The following is a 6,953-nucleotide window of genomic DNA, read 5'->3' as shown; positions in this document are numbered from 1 at the left end:
AACCATGCCATCCACACCCCCACGCCAAAGGCATGCCAACCATGCCAGCCGCACCATCGTGCCAACAACATGCCAACCATGCCATCCACACCCCCACGCCAAAGGCACGCCAACCATGCCAGCCGCACCACCGTGCCAGCAACATGCCAACCATGCCAGCCACACACCCACGCCAAAGGCATGCCAACCATGCCAGCCGCACTACCGTGCCAACGGCATGCCAGCCACATCTCCGCGCCAAAGGCATGCCAACCATGCCAGTCGCACCACCGTGACAACGACATGCCAACCATGCCATCCACACCTCTGTGCCAAAGGCATACCAACCATGCCAGCCGCACCACCGTGCCAACGGGATGCCAGTCACATATCCGCGCCAAAGACATGCCAACCATGCCAGCCGCACCACCGTGCCCACGACATGCTAACCATGCCAGCCACACCACCACGCCAAAGGCATGCCAACCATGCCAGTCGCACCACCGTGCCAACGGCATGCCAGCCACACCTCCGCGCCAAAGGCATGCCAACCATGCCAGCCACACCACTGTGCCAACGACATGCCGACCATGCCAGCCACATCACACGCGCCAAAGGCCCAACCATGCCAGCCGCACCGCCGTACCAACGGCATGCCAGCCATGCCTCCATGCCGCTGGCTTCCAAACGGAGGGTTGCAACAATCAAACGGCTAACCCTCCTTCTGAGATGCAGATATTAGCCGTACAAGTTCGCCACCAAACGCATGGCAACTTCTGTCCCAATGCAAAATTCCACGGTATATGCCAAACCCTAATTCGTCCACGCCTAAAACATGCCAAAGCCATGCCGGCCATGCCTCCATGCCGCTGGCTGCCAAATGGAGGGATGCAACAATCAACGGCTACCCCGCCTTCTGAGATGCATATCTTAGCCTACAAGTTCGCCACCAAATGCATGGAAACTTCTAGCCCAATGCCAAATTCCACGGTTTAATGCCAAACCCTAATTTGGATGCGCCTAAAACATGCCAAAGCCATGCCGTCCATGCCTCCATGCCGCTGGCTGCCAAACGGAGGGTTGAAACAATCAACGGCTACCCCTACTTCTGAGATGAAGATCTCAGCCATACAAGTTCGCCACCAAACGCATGGTAACTTCTGGCCCAATGCCAAATTCCACGGTTTATGCCAAACCCTAATTTGGTCGCGCCTAAAACATGCCAAAGCCATGTCGGCCATGCCTCCATGTCGCTGGCTTCCAAACGGAAGGTTGCAACAATCAACGGCTACCACTCCTTCTGAGATGCAAATCTCAGCCGTACAAGCTTGCCACCAAACCAAACGATTTGTGGCAACCTCTTGGCTGCGATGCCAAAATTCCGCGGTTTGCGCCAAACCCTAATTTGGCCGCGCCAAGTGCATGCACGAGCCATGCCGACCATGCCTCAATTCTGCTGGCTGTCAAACGGAGAGTTGCAACAATCAACGACTACCCCTCCTCGTGAGATACAGATCTCATCTGTATAAGCTTGTTGCCAAACCACACGACTTGTGGAAACCCTTTGGCTACGCTGCCAACTCTTTGGTCACGGCACCCTAATCGGCCACGCCAAGAGCATGCGCAATCCATGCCAACACCGTGTCCAAGACACTGGCTACCAACGGAAGGTAGCCACAATCAACGGCTACCCTTCATCTCAAGATGCAAAATCTCGGCCGTCGAAGGTCGCCACCGAACTGGCAAGCCTCTCAATTCTAACTTTCCAAACAATAGCAACATGCTACACGTTTTTCACGAGAACACTCGAGACAACAAGACATGTCACAAACTAGGGGATGCTCATCAGGGTATTGGTCTGGCGGTTTACAGCATGCGGCGTGCAATACGCCCATTACAAGAAAGTGTCATAAGAGTAAGGCGGTTAGTTATGACAGGGAATAATGGTGAAACGTATCCTTCATTATGGAAACATCAATTCCAGGCGTTACCCGTTACCATTCTCTTCCATTACTCAACCGTTTTCACTTCTTACGAGGCCAGGGTACATTTTGTTGCGACTTGTATAAATAGATCTCACCTATTTCCACCAAATAACAAGTTTTGGTCAGGAGAAAACAACACTCAGAAATCACCTGTTAGCTTTCCACATTGCTAGCGTTTCACTTTCTGATACAAGTCGTAAAACAACCACCCTTCCAAAATCAACTATTCTGGTGTCAATACTCTCTTCGCTTCCCTCCCCAAGATCAACCCTTCTCCTTCACTTTGTGACCGAAGGAAGTATGGAATGTCCATTTCTTGGTTTAGGCCAGATTTGTACAGATTAATCTCTCGAATCTAAAGTACTCCCACGCAGTATATTGTTTAGGGTTTAGACTCGTTTCTCACCCATATATGAAATTACCAAAATCAGCAGAAACCATTTTCACCCTCAAACAGTGGGAAATACTTGTAAGGTATCGGACCTAACTCTACAGGGACTCACCAGGTGGAATGAAGAAAAGATAAATCAGCTCTTCCGTGACAGTTTTGCTACCCAAATCCTAAACACATACTTACTAGATGTTGGCGAAGATGTTGAAGACCAATTGCTACAGAGACCTCACTCGAATGGTGTGTCTTCATGTAATCTTTCATCAAAACTCTCAAAGAGAAACAATCTGGCTTCTCTAGTACTCATTATGATACATTCTCATGGAAAAGTTTTTGGAACATATATAAATGACTAGCACCAAAAGTACTCATGTTTATATGGAAAGTAGTTCATGAGGGTCTAGCTATATTCAAGACTATAGGAAAACATATCACAAGCATAAATCAAGATTGCATATTGTATAGTGTAGCCACTGAAGACCTTGAGCATATTTTCTTTCACCGCCCAGTTGCTGTCACCACTTTTTTTTTTCTCTCATCTTGGTTGCAGAACTGCAATCTATCGTGATATGAGATGCAAACAAATTATTGTTGAATGGCTTGCTGGGAAAAGGAATTATGAGGTCTTTAAAATGGGTAGTTGTGTGATGTGGGATCTATGGAAAAACAGAAATGATAAAGTTTTCAACTACAAGAAACAGTCAATCCAAAGCATCATCAAATAAGTTATTTTCTGATTCAATTATTTTATTCCACTACTTCCGGAATAAGAAGTACAGATCCACACAAATAAACCCGTGAATACTAATATTCTCTTGGGCACGTGTCAGGTTTCCGGAGGTTGCGTGCAAGTAAACAAAGTAGCCCCGACGATACACAAGTATATGAGAAGCAGCATATCCCTTCCTGATCTACTTTATCTCATCTCGAGGAAGCATACCTCGACGGTTTAGATGGTAAAGTAGACTCTAGCATAGGGAGGTGGCAGCTGTCGAAGGGACATAGACAGCTGACATATCTAATCAGCATTTAATATCGCGAGCCCTTATCTACACGCTTGGCCAAAGCACGTGGAAGAAAGTGAGATGGAATTTTCTGACTAGCGAAGGCTCGCGGTGAACAAAGGTACAACCTGTACTAAGGTTGGGTAGTTCTCGAGGGAACGTGGGTAAGCTGAGGTGGCAGAGCTCGACTGGAGAAAGCGTGCGGCCAACAAAGGTACCATTTGTACGGAAGATACATCAAGATACGATGGACCCAAAAACAACGAAGATGTTTCTGGAGCAGAGAGGGTAATAAATACCAAGCTTCACCAACAAAGAAGCGCATTCAATACCCGTAGGAAGATCTAGTCTTAAGATTATAACCTCTTTAATGTTTAGATATTAAGTATATACTACAACTTGAGTTCTCTCTATTACTTTGGGAAGCATTTAAGATCTTTGTAACAATCACTCATTCCCCCGTGGACGTAGACGAAAGTCGAACCACGTAATCTCTTGTGTTTGATGATAAATTAGTAGCATTTACATTACCCCAGTATTGTTCGTTATTATTGTCTTTATCTTGAGTACCTTTTATTACTTAACCATATCAGTTCAACTGAGATATCGCTACTACTTAGTATTGGACTCTCTAAGCTGTTTACACTACATAGACTATGGGAAAAATGGTAGTCACACAACCGAGGGAAACTGCAGCTAAATGGAATCCACCTGAAGCCAATTGAATCAAGTTGAATGTGAATGCTACTTTTGACAACTTCAAGGAAGGTTGGGTATTCGTGGCTAGAGACTGTGGAATTAAATTTAAAGGTTGCGAAACCAACTCTCATGAGGTGTTGAGTCCCATTGAAACTGAAACCAGGGTTGTTTTATTAGCTACTGACTTTGTAATTGTCAACGGAATGCAAAGAGTAATAATTAAAAATGATTAGTTGTCAACGGGATGCGAAACCAACTCTCATGAGGAGTTGAGTCCCCTGGAGATTGCGTGAGTTAATCTTCCAAATTGGAACCAAAACAAGGAAAGTGACCGAGATCATTTTTGCTTAGAACAAAAGAGATGGGAACGTTGTAGCCCATACTCTAGCTAAGTATGCTTTAAACCAACATTCCAATATGTGGTGTTTTTCCTCCAACCTTTTCCCGTGTTGCATCTTGTATTCAAGACGATATCTCTGTTGGTTATTCTACGTTTCCTTGTACAAAAAAGAAAAAAGAGAAAAAAAAATAAAAAAATTTAATAATAAAAATATTATTTTCTAAATTAACAGTCAAAGTTGATAATTTAATATGTTAGGTTAAATCATCTTAATGATAAATTTCTAGAGGGTCTGAATATTTTGTAGAAAAATTTACCTTACAAATACGACATGTACACTGTGTTTAATTTTTTTCATGGTACATTTTTTTTTTGTTGTTGAAAGCGGTACATTTTTCTTTCTAGAATAAATCAAATTGGCTGTTTCCACGGCTTTATCAGTAATTAGATTTACAGGGTGATTCGTTTAGGTGAAGCTGCCGAACACTAACAATCTTCTTTTACCAATAATTACCGAGTACGATCTCTCCATTTGAAATAGCAGTATAGCACGTTCATTTTCCTCGATACCAATGGTCCCAAACTGTGGAATACTACAATACATGTGAACGAGGAAATCAATAAACGTCATCATGTGATTCTTCATATCGTAACCTAAACGAACATATTTATCAGATTTATCATTAGGCTACGAGTCTTGCGAATGAAGAGTGTGATCAAGTTTCCTTTAGTAAAAAGTTTATTAGTGTCTATAATGGGTAACATCATTCTGAGCTAGACTTCTAAGTGAGTTGATCAAACTAGACGTACATCTAGCCAACTCTGAGTCGAACGTACACAATCTCCACAACTCGGTGCCATTTTTTTCTTCCTAAAAGTAAATAATCTTTTAATTTGTTTGTTGGGGGTGTGGATGGCAAAGGCACGTTACTCGGGGGACAATGAGTTTAAAAGAAGGGGGGGTAATTGAAAAGGGAATGGCAAGCAAAGTTTGCCTTTCTAAGAGGGCAAAACGCGCATTATCTTTAGTGAAAAATACTAGAACCCCCTACTATATGGGTTCAAACATATAGAAGCCCCACAAAATGGATCCTCCACCCTCAACTCCACACTTTCATAAAATGATATTATTAGGCCCGAAAAATCAAATTATCTTTAGATCAGGCCCATAATTAATTATTCCGAACTTTAATAATGGCAACATTGCCCTTTAGTATTTATACAAGGGAATCCTAGAAGCTTCTTTTCATTTCTCTATTCTCTTTCTCTTTCATCTTTATCTCTCTCTGTTGTAGAACAATGGTTTCTAGGGTTCCTGAGATTCATTTTCGACTGCATCAAATCTTCTTCGTCTTCATCAAATCTTCGACTGCAACAACAACGATTGATTGCATCTTCTCCTTTTATGCCTCTGTAGTTTCATTTATGTCAAAGATCGATTGAATCTGATCAAAAGATAGATCTTACGGAAGATGCAGATGATTTGTTTAGTCTGATAATTAACCAAAGAAATCGAAGAGAAACATCAGGAAAAACGAATTGAAAGGTAAGTTAATCTTCCTTTAAAGCTTTCATTAATCGATTTCGAGTTGAAATCAAATTTCTCGTGGTTTGATTTTAATGATTTTGAAAAAAAAATGAAAATTAATCTCGATTTCATTATCTGATCCGTAATTAGAGTTTAGATCCTTAATCATGGGAAAGATGAGCATGATTTTGCGTATAAGTATCATCTTCTCTTAAGGATTTTAGGGTTTTCAGAACCTATATCTTCATTTTTTTTAATTAACCTATCCTAATTGAAATCGAAGCATAGATCTACAATTTTCTACTCACTCTGGTTGTTTTGATTTAGATTTTTTGAAAAAACTTGAACAAAAAATCCATATCTATTCGTCGTAAATCTTAATTTGTAGCTACGATCTAAAATAATGTTTTGAGATTCAGTATCAAAGAATCATTGTCTCTGTTACCCATAGATTTGATTTGATTTTTCATCCACTCATATGAACTGGTCTGGTGATGTTGGTGGTGCAGGTAGGGGTTCTTTAGGAGGATGAGGAGGCACTGGTGATATCAGAATTGATAAATTGAATGAGAACTGCTTCATTGGTTAGTTTGTTTATCCAAGTGGCTATAGATGAAACAACAGAAAACACTCTTGAATCACAAAAGAGTTTGATTGCTCAATTGTTGTACTTTTCTGAGAAATTAGAAAGCTCTGATTCATCCTTATCACCAGGCTCATATGTGTTGACATATATGAAAGAAAGCAGTGCTGAGAAGTAGAAGTCAACTGATAAAGATGATTATAGGTACTTCATTTCAGATGCCATGCTGCCAATGTTTTTCTCTTGAGGTAAATTTTTTGGTTGTTTCTCACTGGTTGTGTCTTAGTTATTTGGTTGTTAGGTACTTCATTTTCCGATGTCATGCTGCAAATGTTTTGGTTACTCTGCAAATGTTGGAAGTATGTTTAATCTGTTTTTTACGTGGTCCTAGGTCTGTTTTGGTTACTCTGCAAATTTTGGTCATCATTGTAACTAATTTTGTTG

General features: G+C 41.7%; 1 long non-coding RNA gene across 1 annotated transcript; it reads left to right on the top strand.

The window, feature by feature from the left end:
* Positions 1-5,897: 5,897 nt before the first annotated feature.
* LOC113283809 lies at positions 5,898-6,704 on the top strand. Its single transcript, XR_003327639.1, has 3 exons — positions 5,898-5,944; positions 6,436-6,510; positions 6,641-6,704. It is a non-coding gene; the product is annotated as an uncharacterized LOC113283809 (long non-coding RNA).
* The last annotated feature ends 249 nt before the right edge of the window (positions 6,705-6,953 follow it).

Source organism: Papaver somniferum, chromosome 5 (genome assembly GCF_003573695.1).
Source record: "Papaver somniferum cultivar HN1 chromosome 5, ASM357369v1, whole genome shotgun sequence".
NCBI classification, from domain to species: Eukaryota; Viridiplantae; Streptophyta; class Magnoliopsida; order Ranunculales; family Papaveraceae; genus Papaver; species Papaver somniferum.
The sequence above is the reverse complement of the archived record's forward strand: the minus strand, read 5'-3'. Positions and strand labels throughout refer to the sequence as shown.